This window comes from Drosophila persimilis, unplaced genomic scaffold (genome assembly GCF_003286085.1).
Source record: "Drosophila persimilis strain 14011-0111.01,24,50 unplaced genomic scaffold, DperRS2 tig00000735-arrow-arrow-pilon, whole genome shotgun sequence".
In the NCBI taxonomy this organism is placed as follows: Eukaryota; Metazoa; Arthropoda; class Insecta; order Diptera; family Drosophilidae; genus Drosophila; species Drosophila persimilis.
The window spans coordinates 709,202-733,775 of NW_020825346.1; the positions used below are offsets into that span (position 1 = coordinate 709,202).

At 43.2% G+C, this 24,574-nt stretch overlaps 1 protein-coding gene and 1 pseudogene across 3 annotated transcripts in view; one reads left to right on the top strand and one right to left on the bottom strand.

The window, feature by feature from the left end:
• The window catches only part of LOC6599221 (protein sprint), a 110,417-nt gene that overhangs the window by 41,119 nt on the left and 44,724 nt on the right, over positions 1-24,574 (bottom strand). Inside the window, exon 1 of one of the 3 annotated variants that reach the window (XM_026992524.1) lies at positions 16,428-16,450. The exons of the other annotated variants lie outside the window; for them this stretch is intronic. The gene's annotated coding sequence lies outside the window, so the exon portion shown is untranslated. Of the gene's footprint in view, positions 1-16,427; positions 16,451-24,574 lie in introns of those variants that run through there. 3 annotated transcript variants of the gene reach the window in all.
• Positions 10,728-12,491, top strand: LOC6599223 (annotated as a pseudogene).

Sequence of the window (24,574 nt, forward strand, 5' to 3'; positions counted from 1 at the left end):
GATGTGGTTATTGTCGGTTATTTGTGGGAGCAGCTATGGGCGGGGGGTTTGGGTTTGATATGCCGCATTTTGCAATTACCTGAATCACTTGACAGGCAACGACAACAATTACAATCAAATGAAGGCAATGCATGGATGTTCGTGCTGCGAAGCGTTTCGATTACAGCCAGACAGAAGCGATTTCAAAAGTTATTCCATACATATGTGATGCGGACTGTCTCCGATTCTGATTCATTTGCCAGCAGAATTTTCTTGTAAATATATTTCCATAAATTGTCTGCTCCTCTTTAACTGCTCTCGAGAGTAGTTTGTTGGTAGTTGCTAGTTGGTAGTTCTCTTCATTCCGTCTCGTCTCTCTCTCTGATTATTATGCAAAGTGTGAAACGCAATTGTCAACAAATTGTCAACCGAATATGGAAATCGTTGAGGCACTTTTTTCTACCCTAAATAGATATACCATAGATATTCGTGGCCGTATATTCGTGACAGGGAACGCCACTCGCCAATCGCTTTATGCGAGACAAATATTCATTGAGATTTTGGGCTTGCTGCCAGCTGAAGCTTGACGGTTGGCGGTTGGCGGTTTTTATAGCGAATTTTATGGAGAGAGAGAGAGAGGGATAGTTTCAGCCAGACAGACAGCCGTGTGTGCTGTGTGGCATATGGAATAGTGATCGATTTCAAGGCCAAAACCAGACAACAAAAAGACCGCTTAAAGGCCACCAAAGCGTTCCAACGTCGGAACTCGAGTCCACTCATCAATGTGCGGTTTCATGCACACGCCATGTATGTTGTTTTTGTACTATTCTTGGGCTCGAGTGGGTCTCCCGTGGAAGCGGTGCTACTGAAACTTTCGTTTTGTAAACGTTTTCTTTTCGTTTGAGATATTCATGGCAAATAAAAAATTCATTAATCATAAAAAGATGATTCAAAAGATGCCCTTCCTCTGGTTTCCTATGTGATTCATTTTTGAATAGATGTTTCTATGTATTTCCCCCATCATAATCCCAGATACTAGCCTATGTGTGTATTAATCATAGTTTCTAGCAGTTGATGAATCAAATGAATGCTTTTCGCCACTCTTCGATCCTTAGGCAATACATACGGATGTGCATAGAGTGTGTTAGAGGAATACATGTACATAAGTGCATCTTTCATCTGTGAAACCATTAGGGCAATCCCGTGAATACTCCACTCCACACCACTCCGTGTGAGTGCGAGTGTGTGTGATTCATTTGAGGGCAAGCGAGTGGATTGGATTGTGTGAGTGAATAAGGGAATGAGTGCTTATCGCTTACACAACGAAATACACACACACACACATAGAAATGTTTTCTAATGTTGAATGCCCTGCAATCATTCATCTCCCTCTATGTCGCGCCCTCCTCTTCGGACTACCCTTTCGCCCACTTCCACTTCCACTCTCCCCACCCATACCCCCGCCCCCCACACACTCCATCGACTTAAGTGGAATGCAATAAACTTTGAGCTTTGCCTCCCCCACAGCCCCTCTGCTGCTGTTCAAAAGTCAAAATAATAATATTTTCATACCCCCTTAATCGTGGAGCGGCACGGGTATGCTGTGGTTTCTACGAACAAATGAATCCACAAGAGACAAGAGGTATCCCATAGTCCCAACACTTCACCGGGCAGACCATTTGCACTTGTTTTTGTTTTTGTTTTTTGTTTTTTCAATATGTAATATGTCGAAGATGGACAGCGGGGCGGCTGGCTCCCGTTCTTACATTTCGCTGATGTTTTTCCACTCTCGTGGTGCCCTCGAAATTGTCATGTGCTTTCGATCTGCCTTTCGTGGACGACAGCTTCGGTCTCTCTCTGTCGGCAGTTCCTCCTGTCGACCGACTCTCTCTCGAACCCTCTGTCGATTACTGGAGAACCAAGCAAAATAAGACCCGAAAAGAGAGCGCGTTGTGACTTTCGTCTGCCCTCTGTCGAGCCCTCTTTCGATCACTGGGGAGGAGGCTTAAGGAATAACAAGGGGTGATTCGTCTCTCGTTCAGCACCACTGAGAGCGGTGTTTGACGCAAGAGAGTGAAGAACGAAGTTAGCTGTTGTTCCGAGCAAAATAAGACCCGAAAAGAGAGCGCGTTGAGAGAGCGGATCAGCCATTCGGCTCCGACCAGCGACCCTCTGTGGTTCCTCTGTCGTATCTCTGTCGTATCTCAGTCGTTCCTCTGTCGTATCTCTGTCGTTCCTCTGTCGTATCTCTGGCGTATCTCAGTCGTTCCTCTGTCGTATCTCTGTCGTTCCCCAATCGTTCCTCTGTGGTTCCCCTGTCGTTCCTCTCTCGCTGCTCTGTCGTTCCTCTGTCGTTCCCCAAGCGTTCCCCAAGCGTTCCCCAAGCGTTCCACAAGCGTTCCTCTGTAGTTCCTCTGTCGATCACTGGGGAAGATTCTTAAGAATGTGCTCTCTGAACGCCATCGCCCTCCGTTTTAGTTCGAAATAGTTCGACTTCAAGTAAAAACTATTTAGTACCTCCATTTTTTAGTGCTCTTTTTTGTCAGAGAATTATCCATCTCATAGTTTGTGTGTTTAGTTTTGTATTATTTATTTCCCATTCATGTTTTGCTTCACGTTCCGCGCTCATTTTTGCGTTTAGTAATTTTTCAATTTCGTGGGGGGTTGTGTCCTCACCAGCTACCCCTCTATCTGTATCTCTGTGGGGGGTTCTTCCACTTTGGTGGTTGCTTTTTGTCTGCCTTGTTACTACAAATTATCGGCGGTACGCTCGGCACGTGCGCGACGTGTTCCACCAGTCAACCAGCCACCAACGCGGAGGGGGGGCTCAGTCCACCTCCTCCAGCATTCTATTCTGTGGTATCAGTCGAGTCGCAACCATTCCGTTCCCCTCCGTTCGCCCTTCGCCGCCCTTCCATTCGCATGGCTTTGGTGTAATTGATTTCGCATTGCAATGAATGCGTTTGCTGCGTGCCTGGCTCAGAATTTGCTGCTCTTTGATTGTTTTTTGACTCCTCTTTGTGTGGAGTTTATCTCAAAGCTGTGGACACTCCTGCTCCACCGCTCTTCTGCTCTCTTGCTCTCCTGCTCTTCCGCTCTCTGGCGGCTGCTTTCTGTTGTGACAACATTAGCCAAATTGATTTCGACACCGCTCGGTTGTGCCTCATTGAGATTGAAGGAGGAGGAGGAGAGTGTGGGGGAGGAGGGCTGATCGCTCCGCTCAAGGCCCCGGCCGCCCTCAACCACCCACACGCATACCACGCCCACGCCCACGCCCACGCCATGTCCATGACCAGACGTTGTGGCAGCTCAAGAATCCAACAACAATGTTTTCTATCGAAATAAATAAATATACACACACACACACACGAAGTCTATAAATTATGTAAATGTAAATTTCGGTTTTTTATTTTGTCCGGTGGGGGGGTGGGGGGTATCTGTATATTACTTTTTTTTATGAATTTTTAATTTGTTGCCTGGGATTTCAAACTTTTTTTTTTTTTTGATTTGTGAACTGAAAAAAAAAACGCCAGAAAGAGTTCGTATCCGTCAGATACGAGTGTGCGACGGAAATGAGGAGCATTCAATGAAATATTTACCAAATCGGCTTGATGGTGACTTTGGCAAGTATCTAAAAGATACAAATTAGTGTGGGCAACCATGAGATACATGTGTGCGGCCTATGAGGTGTCCAAAATGAACTTTTGAGTGGATGTGGGTGATCGGGTATATGGTATCCGCTATGCGGGCATTGGGATGTATCTTTTGTACAACAGATACATTTTCATTATTCGAAGAGCCCCCCCTTCAAGGTGGTTTTGTCCATCTTTGAGATGCTTTTTCGATGGGCGCCAATCCCCTTGGTTTTTAGGGGATTTTAATGGGAATAAGTACGAGTATCTTGCAGATACTTTTGGCAGAAACATCTAATAGATCTAATATAATGATAGTGATATCCATCAGATACATATAAAAGATACAATATCTGCTGCCAATCAATGTATCTTTCAAATATACATATGTATGTATGTTTTTGAACAAAAAGTATCTTTTAGCACTTTTCAAATACATATAAAAGATACAATATCTGCTGCCAATCAATGTATCTGTCAAATATGTCTTTACACAAAAGGTATCTTTTAGCAATTCTGAGATATGTACATATAAAAGATACAATATCTTTTAAATATATGTCTTTGAACAAAAAGTATCTTTCGTGCAAAGTCAGTGTAACACCCTGAACAATCCATGAACTCTCTGGAGTTTCTATCTACATATCTGTGAGATAGTTTTATGGCTGGCTTTTTTGGCTAATGGCTGAAAAAGCCGAAAAAAAGGAAACGAAATGAAATGAAATTCCACGCTTACACAATTTGTATCTGCATCTGGCAGATACTCGCAGACGTGTAGGTGAAAGGCGCCCCGCCAGATCGAAAAGCAAAACACACGCCACTAAACAGAGGCGTTGAGATATTTATGATACGATACGCGCGGTCTCGTCTGGCGCGGTGCGGAGAGGGGCGGGGCGTGGCGGGGCGGGGCGGGGCGGCTAGTGGCCTACGAAAAAATGCAGCGCAACTAAATTCGTTAGTTGCCGTTGCAAAAGCTGACCGTAGGATACAATGAAAATATGAAAGTGCAACAACGGCAGCAGCAGCTGAACAGAGAGGAAAAAAAAAAACTAAACCTGTTCAGCAACTTTTACGCTGCGCCCTCGTGGAACGCAAGTGGATGCCATTCAGGCGGCAGCACAACAGAGCAACGGTACCTCTCTCGGTCTCTCCCCAGAGCGGTAGAATTTATGCAGAGCCCCCCCTCCCCCCTCCCCATTCCCCAACCAGATACTCCGATTGTAGAACTACCATCAGGTTGAGATACAAATTTCCCACAAGCAAAAGGATACAGACAGACAGCTTTTGGGAATCGATCTCAAAGCCACTGCCACTTACAGGGTATCTCTCTTTGGTGGGGAGCATGGTGGTGGGAGGGAGATTATGGGGGGTGGGGGGAATTAACATGTAGAAGAGAAAAGAGGTCGACCGATCGACCGATCGACCGTCTTCTTTGTGCTCCAAACGAAACGAAACGAAACGACGAAAGGCAGCACAAAAGATCACAAGAAGTAACCGAATAATGAGATTGAGAAGAACGAACGGTGGGGGGGGGGAGGGGGGCTGACGTCACTGAAGTTCTAATTGGAAAGACAGACAGAGAGATAGGGAGAGAGACAGAGAGGGCTAGAGAGGGAGGAGCCCTATAATTAAAGAGGAATACCACACATACGAATATATTGTACGTTGAGACAAGCCTCACTGGCAAAAGATACTCCAACGATGTATCTATTGGGTGGGGAATTTATCTAAAATCCGGGGAAATTATTGACAAGGAAAAGACTTGCCATTCCAGCCTTCTATGTGGATGGTGTCGACTTGCAAATGCATCTCTGGAATGATCTATTATTTAGAACTCGAATATCTTTGCCTTTATATACATTGATCTCGTTTCAAACTGCCGCAAACAACATCCCACAGATGTTTCTGATGCGGAACTTGCAGATCCGTGGTGTTTCCCACGCACACTGCCGTGTATCGCATGTATCTATGTATCTACATGTTTGATTTATAACATACGACACTTTCGCGTTGAATTCTTTGTGCGATTTGCATGGAAAACACACATGAATGAATGAATGAATGAATGAACGAATGAATGGGCGACTGAATGTATCTCCAAATTAAATGCGGAAAGAAATTAGCATAAATGTCGCTGCGGGAATACATTGATCTTTTCGGGGGTCTGCGCTCTCTGGGATCAACCCTGGTATCTGGGGGTCTGGTGTCTGGTGTCTGGTGTCTCTGGGTCAAATCGTTGGGCCGCACCGTTAGAATGGGTATCTATATGTGTATCTGGCAATTAAATCGCTACAAAATTTAATTCTGTCTATCTATATCTTTCCTTTCTGTTTCTGTTTCTCTTCTGCTTTTTTTTTTTTTGGGTTGCCCCTCTAAAAATATGTTTTTATTGCTAGATTTTTAGTGGCTTCGGGAGAAGTGTTTTACATGGAATTAATGCGGATTTTCATTTACTTTTTTATTATGTTTTGTTGTTATTTTTATAGAGCATTAAATGGAAATCAGAGGGCGAGAGATGCAATAAAAGAGAAGGCTCGACAAATACATATACAATCCACAAATATATGCAGGTACAATCCACAAACAGAGGCACATACGATCCACATACAAATGCAGATACTAGACACTAAAAGATACAAATGCAGTCCACAAAAAGTTAGGCCACACACACACACATATGCAGACATATTTCCCACATGCAGACACAGATATAGTCCACAGACATAAAGATACAATCCACAAACAAATGAATAGAAAATCCACACAAAAAAAAAAAGATGCAGATACATTCCAAACACTCCATAAACGGGCGAAGAAACAATCCACAAATACAATCCACAATCCACACTCGAAAAGGCGTCGTTGCGATTTTGCAATAATTATCTAACCCCCAAGCGCCCCCCTCTGGGGGCTACCCCTGCCCACTAACCTTCCAATCGACACCCCCCGCCACCCCCCCTCGCTGGCCAGTGCCCCGTGCCACAGCCACTTATTGTAAAAGTTCAACAACAAAAACAACAACAACATAAATAGCTGACAAAATGAGAGGCGCGATGGTGAGCGCCGCACATTATGTGGAATGTGCCACAGATCGTGTCTCTCTCGCTCTCTCTTCCTGCAGCTTGCCGCAAAATAAAGAAAAGGCTGTCGTTGGATCAGTTCTCGATTGGGGAGCGGGGCAGGCTTCCAAATGAGAAGAACGGAATGTGAAAGATCCATTCAACTGGTGCTCAAAAAAGGCAGATTATCGAAGGATGTTTACTGCCGAAAAATGAATGGGTCCCAGCCCCTTTCGCTTACCCAAATTAATGATTAGGAGCACTTATCAAGGACCAGCAAGGATACATTCCACAGGAAGTAACACCCGTCATGAGGTATTTTTTCAACCAAAAATCGCTTAAATAAATCGCAAATCTCTGTGGTTTTTTGTACCGTGAGGAGTATCCCCTTTTTTAAGGCGCGTCTTTCACCCACACAGACACAGAGAAGAGGCAGCAACCATCCACAAGTGGGGGGGGGGGGGGGGGGGGGGGACTGAGTATCTGATTACAGTTTGAATGTCTGCACAATGAACCAGAAAATTTTGGCCATTTGCTGGCTGCGGCAGGTGGCAGGTGGCAGGTGCTGCCTCCATGGCTCAAAGATTTCTCTGCGACAGGGATACTCGTAGAGCAACAACAACAAACAAAAAAACGTGACTCTGTGGCAACAAGTAAGCCGAAAGGTCCACTCCCGCCATGAAGTGTGGCAACGCCGCTGCAGCTACAAACAATTACAGTTATTTTATGAGTTTGCAGAGCAGAACCAAAGCCAAAGCCAAAGGCAGGAGCAGCAGGCGGCAGGCGGATGCACTGGAAAAGCCACTTCATTTTCCAAAGAGAGCGGAAATTTAATGAGCAACGCCCTCACAATGATGCTGCCTGCCTGCCTGCCTGCCTGCCGATGATGATGCCACAGCAATTGTGTGGCATCTGAAGGGTATACACGCCAGCCCCAGCTGGCTTTCATCTCTATAAATCTGTTGGGGCAGAGCTTAATCCTCGGAGTCGAAATTAAACAATTTTCAAATATCAAGGAATCAATCGGCATATTCATAAATCAATGGAGAATTTTCATTTTTTAAATTCTGTATATACATTTTTTATTTATTTGGGGAAAAATTCCTGGACAGATTTTTGTAGTTCTTTTTTCTTTGCGGTTTTTTTTGTTAGTTTTTGGTGAAAAAATTCCTAATGTAAATTTTAGTTTTGCTAAAAAAAAAAAAGGTGAAAAAAATCCTAATGTGATATTTATATTTTTTTATTTCTAGATAAAAGCTTCCTAATATTAATTGTCATCTATTTTTTATTTGTTTTTATTTATCTTTCTTGAACAAAAATTTTAATGAGAATTTTAATGTATTTTTTATTTCTGTTTGTATTGTATTTCTTGCTAAAAAAAAAAAAAATTCCTCATGTGAATTTCTATGTATTTTTATTTCTACGTAAAAAATTTCTAATGTGAATTTAAATTTATTTTAAGTTCCTGTTGTTTTTCTTATTTCTTTCTTAAAAATTTCTCAGATGAATTTCTATGTATTTTTATTATATTTTTTTTTTTAGTTAAAAAATTACTAATGTCAATTTTAATTTATTTTTAATTCGTGATTTAATTTATTTTCGTTTATTTTTTTTTTATTGCATTTCTTGCTAATGTGAATTTTTATATATTTTTATTTTTAGTTAAAAAATATTTGATTTTTTTTTATTTATATTTCTTAGTAAAAAAAAATCGATTATACCTCGATGTAAATCTAAAAACTAGCCATAGATCGCATTATTTTTATATTCTTCTTTGATTTTCTGCGATTAATGGGTATTCATTTATTTTATAGGATTATTTTCCCCACTTGAAACAGCTCCAAATGCACCAACAAATTTCCACCCGAGGCAACACCACACCATGCCACACCAGAGACAGACACAGACGCAGACACAGACACACTCGTAGCAGGCAGTGGGGCATCATCGGAGGCAGAGGCAGAGCCAGAGCCCCAGAGAACTAGCTGTTCGCTGTTCGGTATTCGGTATTCGCTTTTGTAATGATGCGTTTAGATGATTATGAGCTCCGAAGCCTCGAAGCCAAATTGGAGCATAACCGGTAGTGGCTGGAGCCATAGCCGCCGCCCAGCCATCATTTTGTGGTCATTTGTGGAGGCAGCATCTGCATCCATCTGAAGCGTGCGCTAGGACATGCCTCGAGAGGCGAAAATGTGTAATTGAGTTGCCGGTCTGTGGCAGGAGGATGGAAACAAGATACTTTAAAGCGGTTCGTCGTTTCGACGGCTCCTTGGCATGCTTCAATGGTTATTTCAGTGCTAAACAGACCGTTTATTGCACTTGGAGCCGCTATGCAACACTAATGGCAGTAATGGACGACCAAAAACAACGAAAAAAAGAAGGAAGGAAAATAGACTGGCATGACTGGCATTTTTTCGCTCTCGCTCTCTCTCTCTCTCTCTCGCCCTTGCGGCAGAGTGCCATTCCAGTGTTGAGCAATGCCTCATGCAGTGTTCAACAACGGAACCTCTTGCTCACCATTAAAAAATACTCAAAAATACTCATTTCTTCGCCCCTGCCAAAGTCTGTTACTAGGCCAGGCTTCAAGCTTCAGGCAGCAAGCGCCATGTGCCGCATGAACGACTGCAGTTGCCTCATTTTTTCAGGCCTAACCCCGAGACATGCCACTTTCACATACAAAAAAATGTTTTAAAAGAAAATATACAAAAAAAACGAAGATAAATGATGTTCGCAGCTTTGAATACCCTGTACCCTAGTACCCTTGGCCCATGGAAGACCTGGCATTTTTTAGAATATTTCACTAAATAATTAGAAATTAGAAAACCAGATAATAATAGACTAAAATATATTCTGGAGCTCTGCAGAAATTTCAATTCTAAATTGATTTTTGTTGGCCACAATTCCATTGAGGGAAACCATTTTATGCTGGAGTCGCCACAAATATCTTTATGAAAACAATGAAATTATGTATGTGGCAACAACAACAAAAACTGGGGCCACAACCAACTGTTGCCAGGTAACCAGGGAACTCCTACCTGGCCCTCCCCCTCCCCCCTTTGTTTGCGCCACTTACCAGCAAATCAATCGGCAGTTGGCGGCATAATTCAAGGGGCAGGCAGCATATTAGAAATGCGGCAACGTCGCTAATAAGGGGGGGCATAGGCAGAGCATGGCACCCATAGAGGTGGGGGGGGGATATCAATATTTCAGTCAAATTTCCCCTAAACGAACGGACACCCAGGATCTGTGTTTGTGGCTAAAAGGGCAGGCCCCCGCCTTGCCGTTGCCGTTCGTTTAATTTTATTGCCCACCGCCCGCTACCCGCCAGCCGACCCTCCTGCGGCTACCGCAATTCAATTTTCACGCTCGTTGACATTTCTTTTCTCTGAGATTTTCTCATTTTCACAGCCATCTTTCCCGGTCCACCGCACACACGCCCACCTCCCCCGCCCCCACAACAGCAAAAGTTCAACTTTCAATTTTAATGCTGGCCTTTCCCCGCGAGGGAGAGGCAGAGGCAGAGGCAGAGAAAGATTATAATCAATTTGTATATATTTTTATGTAGCCCCACGCCCCCAGGAGAGTAGGATTCCGGATTCCACTTCCCCTCCAAATGGGGCGGGTATTAGGCGCTTCATTTAGTCCCAGGAAAATTAACATTTTCTGCCACCAAATGGCAGGCAACGAAAGGGAGGGAGGGGGGGAATCCATCAAAGGTTACGCCTTGGAATCCTCGAAACAAAAAATCTATGCATATATGTATTTTCCTCTTTGAAGTCTAGTGTTGACAAAGTAAATATCGGTTTGGTGGTTAGGGCTGACGCTTTTTTTCGGATGAGACCTTGGATCTGGCCACACTTTTTTCTGATTTCACATTTCATCGCAGAGCCGACGCATCGTTCAGTCGCAACCAAAAATTCGCTAAAATCGCGCAAAAAAAAAGACATCCAGAAATTTTCAATCAACTTTTCAAAGGTTTTCCACAATTCAAGGTCAGTATTTTTGGGGTGGAACGCACACGCATCCCCTAGTGCAAGCTGAAATTCGTAATCAAGTGACGCCATCCGCTGTGGTGAGGACCATCCACTCTCTCTCTCTCTCCCTCCCTCTCTCTTGCGGCTTTTAGAGGGACAAGCGCTGTTCTGGATACCCTTTTTCCGGCAAAATATCACTGGCCTTCCACCCATGGAAACTGTCCTAAGACCGAAAAACCTTGAGCCATTGAAGGAGACATTTAAAAGTTTATTTTGTTCGACAATACAAGGCCCTCAAAGCGTTTTCGCATTCAATAAAGCGAATAAAGTCGGAGAGCGAGAGGGAGAGCGAGAGAGAGTGTTGCCTCTCTGGAAAACCACTTCCAACACTAGGTATTTGACAATCCTACAACACTAAAACGTTTTGCATTTCTTTACAGCACTGTTTTGGCAATTGGCAGCAGAAAAAATAGCGTCAGTTCTAAGAGAAACGCAAACAAAAAGTGGCATAAAACCGAATTGGAAAAGGCAATCCGCTGCGAAGATATTAACGTCTATATTCCGGATAATTTCTTGCTCTTTGTTTTTGGAACTTGTGTGGAAAATGTCGCTGTCGAAATTCAAGCGCGAGGATATGGATTTATCCGACGATAACGTGATGGTGCTGCGTCCCATAAGGAAAATGACGCCACGTGCCAGGGCGGGAGGCAAGAAGAACCGAATGACCAGCCGCTGGAAGCCGATCGACGACCTGTCCCTGCTGACGGCCATGGACCGGGTGAACGACATCAAGATCGTGCATCGTGTGTGCAAATTCTCGTGCGAGTTCTCCCTGAAGGAGGTCCATCGGCGCTGGCTGGCGCTGCTCTACTCGTCCAAGGATTCGAAGACGGCCAAGGCGGCCATCGAGAACCTCCACCCGGAGACGGTGGCCGGTGTCAGGGCCCAGACGGTACTCAGTCCGGAGGAGGAGGAAGTCATCATGAGGATCAAGAGCACGGAGTCGCCCACACTGGGGCTGTTTCAGGAGCTGATCGACCAGAATGCGGCCGTCTTTTTGCGCGAACGCACGGCCCAATATCTGCAAACGTACTGGCGGGATCTCCGGAGGTATATGCTGCTGCCCGACCAGGAGATCCCGCCGGCAGGCGAAGAGCCGCTCCATCTGCAGAGCTTCTCCGAGGCCGAGGCGGAGGCCTTCAATGTCGATATCCACCAGCCCGTCGACGAGGAGCTGGAGGCCGAGCTGGAGGCCGAGCTGGAGCTCCAGAGCCGCCGGAACAGGCGTTCGATCCGTTTGCTGGAGAACGAACTGTCCCGCCTGTCCGTCCTGGTGGACTGCGGCCGCGGTCCCCGGGAGCTGGACAGCAACACGATTGCCTGCTTGTGCGGCCATCGGGTGCGCTTTCTGATCCAGCATCCGGAGGTCAGTTTCGGCCGGGACGGCAAGGAGGGTTCCGACTGGAGGGTGGACATTGACCTCGGGCTGGAGGGTGCCGCCGAGAAGGTGTCCCGTCTCCAGGGCACCATTCGGCTGCGCAACGACGGCATCATCCTCGTGGCCAATATCGGCAAGCGGACCATCTTTGTGCAGGGCCAGCCCCTGCTAACCGGCCACACGACACGGCTCGAGGACAACATGCTGGTGGAGATATGCCGCCTGACCTTCACGTTCATCGTTAACCCCAATGCCGTCGAGGCCGTCCGCCAGCAGTGCGCGAAGACATCGGAGCCGTTCCAGTAAGGCCCCAAACGGAATCTGATCGGAAGGAGGGAGCCCTACGGTCATGCATTGCCACAAAAACACGATAAATAAAGAAGCTAAAATCAAATAAAATAATATGAAAATGTATACCAATTATTGAATATATATTTCATGTTTGAAAGACAAAATATACTTCCTACAAATTTAATTGATTTTAAAACGTTTTATTTTTATTTTTAGATTGAATATTTAAAATAAAATAATATGAAAACATATATTAATGGAAATATAATTCATATATAAAAGAGAAATATATTTCCAATAATTGATTCAATTTATTTTATTTTTTGTTTTTTTTTTCGACTGAATATTTAAAATAAATAAAATACAATAATATAAAAATATATATTAATTGAAATATATTTGATATTTAAACGCAAAATAATATTTCTACAAATTGAATTATTTTTTTTTAATAAAATGTTTATATTTTTATTTTTAGATAAAATATTTAAAACAAAAAAAATATAAAAAAATATATACCTATTATTGAAATATATTCCATATTTAAGGGAAATAAAAAATATATTTCCGACAAATTGAATTGATTTTTTTATATTAAAATATATTTCATATTTAAAAGAAAATTAAAAATTTTATTTATTTATATATTTTAAAAGTTTTACTTTTATTTTTATATTAAATATTTAAAATAAAATAATATGAAAATAAATACCAATTATTCTAATTTTTTATATATTAAAAATGTAATATATTTCGTACAAATTTAATTTATACTACTTATTTAAAAATATTTGACTATTATTTTTAGATCAAATATTTAATTATTGAATACATTCCAGTAGAAATCAAAGTGCATTCTGTTTATTGCTCAATTTGTATGCCGTTTTTCGCTGAGGGTGGCATCAGCACACACACACACACACACATCAGTCAAGGATAGATTTAACCCCCCCCCCCTGGGGTCTGGCCTGGAACTATCATTAGCATCACACAAAAACAACAACAACGAGGGGGAACGTTGTGAGTTGCTGCGGACACCGCAACTCTACGGTTATACCCGATACTAAGTCAGTATGGCTCTCCTCCGGCAGACGCCGCTAATATTTAACGACACGACAAAGAGTGCGTGCGAGAGAGACAGAAAATCAGTCTGAGCGTGACGTCGGGCGCTGCGTAGCCAGTGCAAATTGATTTGCTCCTTTTGGCTATGAAAATGATCTGATCTGATCCAGATTCAGCAATCTGATAGATATGGTCATTCTCTATGATTCTGCGTTTTTAGTTTTCTCAAATCTGCAATATTGTGGATGCAACAGATTTTCGTCCTTTGTGGGGGCGGATGGGGGTGGGGCGAAATTCTGAGATATACGTTTTATAGTGACATCTTAAAGGAGTGTGTGTACCAAATTTGGTTACTCTAGCCTTAATAGTCTCTGAGATTTGTGGTTGCCTCAGATTTTCGTCCTTTGCGGGGGCGGAAGGGGGTGTGGCGAAATTTGGGCAGGAAACGGTCAAGGTCCGATATCACAGGAGTGTGGATACCAAATTTGGTTGCTCTGGCTTTTATAGGTTCTGAGATCCTTGAACTCATATTTTGCAATTGGCAAAACCGACCATGAAACCTGTGTGTTAGAGTGAGACAGAGCGAGAAAAAGTGAAATTGTTCTCGTGATTCTGGCTATAATAATTATACGATCTGGTTCAGATTTTGCACTCTAGAAGATATAGTCATCTTCTACGATTCTGCGTTTTTAGTTTTCTCGTATCGTCAAAATTGTGGATGCCACAGATTTTCGCCCTTTGTGGGGGCGGAAGTGGGCGGGGCAAAGTTTTGAAATATTTTTGGAGCAGTGACATATCACAGAAGTCTGGATCCAAAACATCGTTGCTCTAGCTCTTATAGTCTTTGAGCATTAGGCGCTGAAGGGGACGGACAGACGGACAGACGGACAGACGGACAGACGGACGGACGGACAGACGGACAGACAGACATGGCTCAATCGACTCGGCTATTGATGCTGATCAAGAATATATATACTTTATGGGGTCGGAAACGATTCCTTCTGGACGTTACACACATCCACTTTTACCACAAATCTAATATACCCCAATACTCATTTTGAGTATCGGGTATAAAAAGTTTGCTTTGTCTTTTGGCTTCCCTTCCACTTGGCTTCGTTTTCGTTTTCGTTGCGTTGCGTTGCTTCTTTCTTCGCTTTGATTAAATGTTGCCAACGACAACCGTCGCCGTTGCAAATCATCAGCTCTTTTTCGTCCCCCCCACACCCCCGCCAATTTGTGGCGCGTCATCGTCTTGCTCCAAAGCAAAAGAAAGAGAGAGAAAAAGCACGCAAAATTCTCCCAAAACGAACGGATGTGGAAGCCAAAAAGTAAAAGAAAAAAAAATGAAATGAAAGAATTGAGCTGTATTCTAGCCCTATTCCTCTTTATCTCCGTCCCTCTTCAATTTTCCCCCTTCCTGCCATCCACCATCCGGCTTGTTGCATTTCACCAAGAGATCTCCCTCTCTCCCTCTCTCTCTCTGTCTCTCTTTCTCGATCGGGGGAGTACTGCCCATAAAGGGAATTTCTTCATTGATTTTGGGTACATTTTTTTGGTTGGGTTTTATAATTATTCGATTTATTTTATGCACACCCACACACACAGAGGTTATTGCAGGCATATACATACATATGTATCCACACAGCTTATTTCATACACCTACAAATATTCAACACACAGCCTAATACATACATCTATATCCAACAGAGACAGCTTATTACATACCCGTATGTATAAAAAAAAAACACACACACTCACAGCTTATTTCATACAAAAAAAAACAGCTAATTACATACAACGCCCAGCTTATTTCATACACCGACAGCTTGTTAAATGCAGTAAAAGCGCGTATTGGCAGAACTAAAAACTACAAAAATATATAAACATTATTTATGGCAAATATTCAGACAACATCCGATGAGGCAGGGGCGGCGCCTCTTACTTATAATTCGGGGTATAATATTTGTAAATCCTAGTCCCAAAAATGGATAAAATTAATTGAAATATCATATATTTAAATTCCGTTATTTTCCAGCTTTATCGTTTCAGATTTCATTCTTGTTTCGATTCCAATTGAAAGTCATAGAAAATGATGCTCCCCCGCTCCCAAAAAAAAAGAAGAAAAAAAATAACAAGTTAAATGAACGACAATTACGATTACTTAAACGATTCCATGAAATATAAACGATAAACGAGAAATTCCCTTTCGTAATCTTCGATTGGTGGCGACTCCGAGTGGGAGAGAGGGGGGCGAGTGGGGTGGGGCGATAAGACCGCCAGCAGGTGTGGGCCGACGAAAACGAAAGTCCAAAAACTGTCCCCCTCCCCCCCCCCCCCCCCCCCCCCCCCCCCCCCCCCTAAAGGCCACAGATAAGGAACTGCAATATTATGGACTTTTGTTGACTTTTCATAGAGTTTTGCCCCGCGGCTGCCCCAACGATTTACTTTCAAGAAATCACTTCCATTCCATCTGTGTGCTCAGCGAATTGATAGATAAGGAATCAGGCATACAACAGGGGACGGGGGCCGGGGGGCGAGGGGTGGGGGGGTGGCATGGGGCGACAGACAAACAAATTACAAACAAATTGTCAGCGTCGTTGCTTCATCGATGGCAGGGCTCCCTCTTAGAGAAGTTCCCCAAGAAAATTATTTCCTTCTTATCGGTTTTTCAGGTCGCGACAGCCAGAGGTCAAAACACTCCATTGATACCCTGTATAAACATTGGATACATATGTACACCTGTGGGGGGTTTTCGGGCATTGCTTCTTGAGGATCCTCTTTCCGGTATCCTCTCCCCTCAGAAGACGGGCAGTGCTTCTAGAGCATCCTCTACCTTTTATGATCTTCCCCCAAAGAGTGCCGCAGCTCCTTCTACTTCCCCCAAAGAGTGCCACAAAAGAGTGGTAAACTTTTTTCTTCATTTTTGAGTGCAGTTTTTCCTTCTTTTGAGTTGATAGCATAATAATTTTCGTGTTTTTTTTTCGCTACTTACATGAGAAAAAGTTTTTGGCTTTTTTTCTTGTGTGTTGTTCTCTCCCTCTCTCTCTCTCTCGCTTACTCTCGTTCCTGCTTTATCGCAGACGACACGTAATTTTGGCGGCGAAAATGTTTTTGTAAATTGTTTAAAATGCAACCTTGTGCATGATTAAGCACATTTTCACTGGCATTTTCATAGTTGGCACTTTTTATTTGAAGAGGTTTTTTTTTAAGTGAAAATAAAAGCAATGGAATTTTTCATTAATATTACAGGAAATATTTAATAGCAGATTGCACACTCAATCATTCATTCAGCGCACTCAATCACCACTCGATTCAATAAAAATTGTTGTTGCCATGACAACTGCTGCCGGCGGCGCTGACGCTGCCGCTCTTGCATTTCCACTGTCACTGGCCCTATGCAAATAAAATGAAAAATTCATTCGAGCGTTTCAACGAACAAAAAAAAAAATCGACCAAAATACTTTCAAAATTGTTTTTTTCTTCTCTTAAGGGCTTTTGAGAGCTGAAAGAGTTGCTATTGCGTTTTAAGAGCGTTTTGACAGCGTTAAAAACCGCATATAAAAGGCTGTCCGAGTGCATTTGAAGCGACTTTTGCAGCCCCAGCGATTCTTTAGCGGCTTTTGCAGCCTTAACATTTCTAGAGGAATGAAAAACGATTTTGCAGCCTTAAACTTTTGCAGGACCGAACATCGCTTTAGTGTCTTTTTGGAGAGTTTTTACTGCTTTAATTTGAAGAATATAAAGAATCGCTTAAGCGTTTTGTTGGCGACTTTGGAAGCATTAAATTCAGGTATTCAGGACTTTTACTGCCTCAAATTCTAGCCTCTGCGACTTTTGCAGCCCCTAATTCTAGCCACTGCGACTTTTGCAGCATCAAATTCTAGCCTCTGCGACTTTTGCAGCCCCAAATTCTAGTACCAATCGCACACTAGCGACTTTTGCCGCCTCTGAAGAGCAGCATAAGAACCGCTAACTGTCTAACTGCATTTTGCATGTGTTTGTGTGGTTTTTTTTTTGTTGTTGCTTGCTTTCCCGATATCTCATGTGTTTTCTTCATTTACAGTTAATACAAATTTGCCGCAAGTGGTCCAGCGTTTCCCCCTGTCCATCCGCAGTAAAAAAAAACACAACAGCAACTTCTCTCTCATTCTCTCTCTCTCTCCCCCCTCGTTGTGCACCATTAAACTGTTGGCAAGTGAAGAGGAAAGAAGAGATGTGGCGAAAGGGTAGGAAAAGCGAGTGGGGAGAGGGGTGTTGCACATGTTGGCACTTCCCTCTCATCTACAGACCCTAAAGTGTTGTCACATTTGTTGTTGAAAATTGATTTGCTAATGATCCCCTCGCATGGGGAGAGCTAGAGGGAGAGGGCACAAAGAGTGCCCCCAGAGGATATTAAGTTCCGATACACTAGCACATACATATCTATTTGTGGCCTATACGAAAATACTTATTATGAATATGAAGAAATGTTGTCTCCCTCTGAAGGGGCTCTGATTTTTCCAAGGAAACTCGAAAAGTAAAGCTTTTGGGAATATTCCAAAACGAATAAATTTCCAAGAAAGAATGTGGTTGATAATTGCACACAAAATAAAGCCCAAATATGTGGATAAAATGGCTAATATAGTACTCTTGAAGAGCACCCTCTCAAACAAAGGAATTCCCAAATCGCACAGCCACAGAGCACAAAAGTGTAACCATATATGGGGGGGGGGGGGGGGGGGGGGATCTTTTTTGTTCTCGCGCCCAAAGATAGTTGCGATAATTCCGAAGAATCTTTGACTGACTCGGAGGTGAGTCAGTGCCGTGCCTCCCCCCACCGGCCCCACCGTCCCCGCCGAACAATGTACGACACACATTCCGCCGCGGGCCAGCGAGCACACAAAATAATAACAACAAATAAATGAAAAATGAACCAAAAGAAATCCTAAACGACGAAACGTTTTTTGTAGCTTCATTTGCATTTATTGCGAAAATTCGTGTGCTGCAAAATGGAAACTGAAACCAAAACAAACATCAAGAGAGAAATAGTTGAAATTGCGACTCAAGGGGTACCCTTTGTTTGGATATCAATCCAAGATTGAAAGATTGATTGGAGGACATTCCCTGGGAGCCTCAACGTGCACTCATATACCCCAACAGGGAACAAACATACAGGGTATCGTAAAATACAAAAACCGCTTCGAGCAGCGCCAAACACAAACGAAAACACAAACAAAACAGCGGCAGCAGCAGCGGCAGCGTAGCAAAAGCCGCGTTTTGCCCATTTTTGTTGTTATTTTCATCCTCTACTTCTTTTGCTTTTCTTTGATATTATGTTTATTTTTCTTTTTACATTTTGAAGAGAATTCAAATAAAATAAATGCTCCACACACACACACATACACGCATAGAAACGAAAAGCTTTTTTAATCATAAAATAATTAAAAATTGAGTTTTTATTTGGCATTTAGTTTGTTGTTGGTTTTTGACTGGGTTCCCTTATCGTTTGCTTCTTGCACTCATATACACACACACACACTGGCGCATTAAAAGACACAAACACATGTTAACAAATAACAATAACAAAAAGAATAGCAAAAAAAATGCCGCGCACGAGACTTACAACACAAAATTCGCGAAATCGCATCGAAAATTGAGCGTAGAAACCGCGCGGACGAACGAACCGAACGAATCGACGGCGCAAAAGAGACAGTGGCAGCGACAGCGACAGCGGCAGCGACATGGCAAAGCCCCATAGCAGCAGCAGCAGCCCCAAAAGCGGGAGAACCCAGGCGTAAGGGAGTAAGCACAGCCGGTTGGCTGAATCTGAAGCTCTCTCAAGCGCAGGGCACATTGATGATAGGTAAGGCAGTGCAAGAGAGCTCACCGTTTCGTTAACGATTTCAGTGACACGACATTTACACATGTACATGATAATGCGCTTGTGTTGAGTCTTCCGCAGAAAACTCAAAAGAAAAGCGGAGAACGGCTAAAGCCCTACCATTTATTTCTCGGATAGTAGACATTAAAAAAGGTGATAGCACTGCAGACCATACAAAAGTGTCATATGGATACCTAACCTTCGTTTTAGTATACCCTGCTCTCTAGTATGCTTACGCTCTCTTTCTCTCTCTGAGTTGACCGCTCTCTGGTTATCGCTATCTCTGTCTCTCTCGCGCTACGTGTGCTGTGTGGGCCGTCGCACAGTGGGTGAAGTAATTATCTTTGAATGCATGTAATATACGCATCTGATGGAGAATTCCAAGGCTTTCGAAAATGAAAACTTTAAGGAAATCAAATTTTTAGTGGAATGTACGCATCAATTGCTTTATTTCTATGCGCATACTCCCATCTTTTAGGTAAAGAAAAGGTAAACATTCTAGTCCCATTCAGAAGTGGTTAATTTAGCAAGTTGCCATGGCCGAAGGCTCCACTGTGCGGCACTGAAACATGTGGTGCGCCTCTGTTGATGCTGTCGATGTGGAACGAGTTTGCTGGCGCTGCGTTGGCAGTGGATGCTGCCCACATATACAGTTACAGCATAAAGCTGTGGACTCCGCGACTGCATGCAAGTAAATTGCGCAAATGAAGGGGGGGGGGCTTCACAGCGGAAAGAAACATGTGGACTGTGTGTGTGTGAGAGAGAGGGAGAGAGAGATCGCATTGCGGTTTGATCAGAATCACAAACAAAAACAAAACAAAACAAAAAACACAGCAGCAGCAACAAAGCTGTTGCATTGTTTTTGGTCAACTGCAATGCAGGCCTCAAGCCACATATGTAGCCCTCCCCCACCCATAATTTTCGACAGCAGCCACATTAAACGCGGCATCCACACACAACTATTAACAGACGCACTGCAAACGCACCCAAAAACAGTGACAGAGGCAGAGCGCATTGATGACTGTTACGAATGAGGGGGTGTGGGGTGTGTGCAAGAAAACGAAGAAGTCTGTGTGTGTGTGTGTATTAAAAGAAGAAGCAAAAGAGGGACAGGCAGGCCACAAGCAAGGCGAGGCCGCGCGATCGGTGCGGTACTTCACCTTTCTGCCTCGACCCCCTTTTACATTGCTTGACGACTCGCTTGGATCCCATGCATTTTTATGCGTACACTGTTGAACAAACCTTTTTTTGCTGTGTACTGCATTTTATAGCATCCACTTTAGTTTGCTCTTTAAATGTTCACTCGTTTTGTATGTTGTTGAGTGTAACGAATGCAGCGACGTCGCTGTCGTTGGCCAAAAAGCTCAACGAAGCGTGTGCGAGGGGGCGCGCCAGAGCAAGAGAGAAGACAAGAGAACGAGCGAGCGACAAAACAAAGAGAGCAACACAACAGAGCCGATCGCCAGCTTGCCAAGGAAGTGGAACGTATTTCTGTTCGCCTGTGTGTGCATGTGTGTGTGTGTTTGTGTGTGGGCATTGTCATGGCAACTTGAACGTGGGAGAGCCCTACGCATTCCCCGCCACCCACCCCCGCGCAAAGCTAAGCAAAAGTTGCTTTCTGTTGTTGTTATACACTGACAGAGGCGATATTAGCTTTTGATGGCTTTTGGAATTCTTATACCACATCGACTTGCCATTGGACTCGCAAGGGTATCAACAGCCTCGACCATCTTCCTGCCAGCCTTTCGTGTGTCTTGATCGTTTTGTTTTTATTGTTGCTCCGCCGCCTTTGTTTTTCGCTTCGTCGATGCTGGCCCACTGTTCTTCTTGTTCTTTCTCTTGTTGCGGTATTCTTTTACATTGAAGCATGGCCTCGACCGATCAAGCAGGTTGCGGGGAAGCAGAGCGAGAGAGTGGGATGGGTTGCTAGTGGGAGAGAGAGAGCGCTGAGATACACCAGCTGTGGAAGGGAGAGATCGACCAGCTGTTGCTTTTGCTTTTGCTTTTGCTTTTCTTGTGTTTTGTTTTTTGGTTTTTTTCTGACTGCAGGGCGTAGGGGCAGGAATGTTTTGTCCCGCATCCTTTTCCCAGTTGACAAATTGCGCAATCGCATTCCGTGGTGGGTTTTTGCGACAAATAAATCAGAATTAATGCTCGCACAATTATTAATTAATATAATGAATGAGCTTTTGAGCACAGCTTTCTGCTTAGACAGATGTTTTTGGCAGTGGGTGGGGGGTAAAAGGCTTTGCTTAAATTATAATTTGCAAGACAGAAAAGATGAGAAAGAGAGAGAGAGAGGTTTAATAGGTTTGCCAGTCACGTGTCAACGTGGCATGCGAAAATGCAATGGAAGAACTAAGGGGCATGAGCAGCACACGGTTTATGCCGTTATGCGACCCCAACATAAATTGAAAAACTATCGACAGGCTCTCTATCTCTCTCTCCTCACACTCCTTCGACTATGAATCGAATCTCCATCCCTGGAGGCATTATCACCAGGCGATAAATATTTATATGGAAATGTAATGGCTGTAACCGCCCTCCCCCCCTCCCCCCGACTACCCCTTATTCCACGGCCAGTGTCCCACGGCCTTCGTTGTGCAATTAATGTCACCACATCCTTTGGGCCTTATTAATGTCCTTCGGTCTTCGCTCTCTGCCTCTCGCTCGCTGCCAGGAGGGTGGAGGGGGGGGGGGGGGGGGTTTGATTCGGTTCCAGGGGTTGGCTATTAATGTTTGGGTATCCCCATGCCTCTCCCACCTCCAGCATGGCCGGTAAAAACAATTAATTTGCCCATAATGCAATTTATATCGGTTTCTGTTCTGCGTTTCCCGGGGGGGTTTTCCATGGGACACGCATTCCATCTCCATCTCCATCTCCCACTCCCTCTCCCTTCTTCCGACGGCTTTGACTTGGGCTTTTAGACCACATAATGTGCATATTTCTGGGGTTTGCGTTTCTGGTTTTTGGTTTTTAAGGCCAAATGATTAATTATTAACAGCAGCAACAACAGCAACACCAAATGAGAGCGACGATTCTGGAGGAGAACAATTGCAGAAGCAAATGCCACCGCAAAGATATTTTAATGGCCATGAAATGGTCGGTCACCAAAAGAGGCAATAGAAATGGCATGCCCCCGTGAGGCATTGTTGTGCATTTCGGTTTGTGCACCAAATATTATGCTCATTAAGCGCTTTTATCGCATGTCGCTTTTATCGCGCCATGCGGCAGCGCCTCTCGGTCTCTGCCTGGGGATTCATACAATTGTGCTGTTCAATTCCTTATTTAGGGAACTTTTTATGTTAGATTTTTACTAAGTTTTAAAGTATTTTCTAGTATTTTTTGGTATTTTTATGGTATTTATTGAGTAGTTTATGGTATCTTAAAGGTGCCATTGGTATTTATTGTATTTATGTAGGTATATTATTGTGCTTTTCAATATATTCTGTTTATTTATGGTATTTTTATGTATTTATTCTGGTATTTAAATGTATTTTCTAGTAATTTTTGTGTGCTTTCTGGTATTTATTGGGTAGTTTTTGGTATCTTTAAGGTGCCATTGGTATTTATTGTATTTATGTAGGTATTTTATTGTACTTTTTATTATATTCTGGTTATATATATTTATTCTGGTATTTTCACCCTGGTCTTTGATAAACTCTCCATAAAATTCGCTTCTGAACATCTGAAACTTTTTTGCCAAGAATTGGTACCTAAAATCCTAATCAATCATACTTGGAGGAGTAAAAAGATAGGTATAAAAGTCAAAACAAAATGTTTAATCCAATTAAATCAAATTGCAAATTAAATCGTTTCAATGGGGCGGATAAAGTAGTGGAGGAATTGCAGCCCGCCTCCATTCGCTTGCGGTCTGTAGAGATTCCAGACCAAAGTTCACATCTGCACTTGAGTTTGCCTTTTTCTGACATAATTGGGCAGGCAGCTTCCCGGCCTCCCGCCCCCCCACGTCCGGCGATGACAAGAGCCCACCACCCACCACGCCCGCATGCGGCATGGAAGAGCTGCCAGACGCACTGGAGACTCCACTCCCACTCCACACTCCACCCTCTGGCAGCATATTCTCGTATTGTAAACAAACTGTCAAATCGGAGAACCGAGAAACGAGAAATGTTTGGAAAGCAACAAAAGAAATAAGGAAAATGTCTGTGTGTATATAACTCGAGGCGAATCTTGAGGAAAATCCAAAAATCCGACTGCACTTGTCATACAAGATGATGCCTGCAACATGGACACACATGAACAAACAGTGTGTGTCTCCCAAATGGGAGTGAAAAGATAAGGCAGTGGATAACAAGAGAATGATGGGGGGATATCCAATGAGCCGATCTCTGACTTATCGATAATTAAACGATAAACGATAGCCCGCATCATTTTGGATATGGAAATAGTCATTTAAATCGAAATGGAAAACATTCTTTAATTATTTGAATATCCCAACGAATGCGGACATTTGTTGTTCGATAATTAATCGATAGTTTAATACATCATTTACGTAAAAAGAATTGATATAATCTGTGAATTTATTTCACTTCACTTTAATCGATGTTAGCCACTGAGCTTCTATTTTGGTGGCTCCTTAACCAATAAGTGATAAATTAATAGATAGACAGTTTTTATCGATCACTTACGTACAATCAGTATTCGCTTGATCGATAACCGATTATTTGAGCTGAAACGCAATCGATTACCGTCCGATAAACGCACGATATCACTGTAAATTCGATACACTTTTCGATTTCTTTTAGCTTCAGCGAATCCCTTTCGATTCACCTTATCCACCGATAGACCCATAGAAAAACTCACCTGCAAAGAGAATAAAAAGAACAAAAATTGACATTAATTGAATTTCTACGACCAATGAAAAAGAAAATAAAACAAAAAACACTTGCTTCAAATAATTAAAAAGTTTTTTGTAAAAATTCTCGAAAATTGTTTTGAGGCTCCCAGAGGCCATTGATGGGGTCAAGCAATTGGCAGGACATCCACGAACTCTGCCCCACGCCCCTTGAGGCAGGAAGGCAGCTTAAAAATATTTTTACGACTTGCCCGACAGAGAACAACAACCAAAAAAAAACAATATTCAGGACAACTGTAGTCCTGTAATTAAATAATGCTACCGTCCTTTTAGACACACCCCCCCGGCCGCACACTCCCCCGCCCATCCATACACTTGAGAAGTAGGGAAAACAGAAACAAACAACAACAGGGCAAAAAGTATCTTAACAGCATTTGAAGTTGAAACAGAAACAAGAAG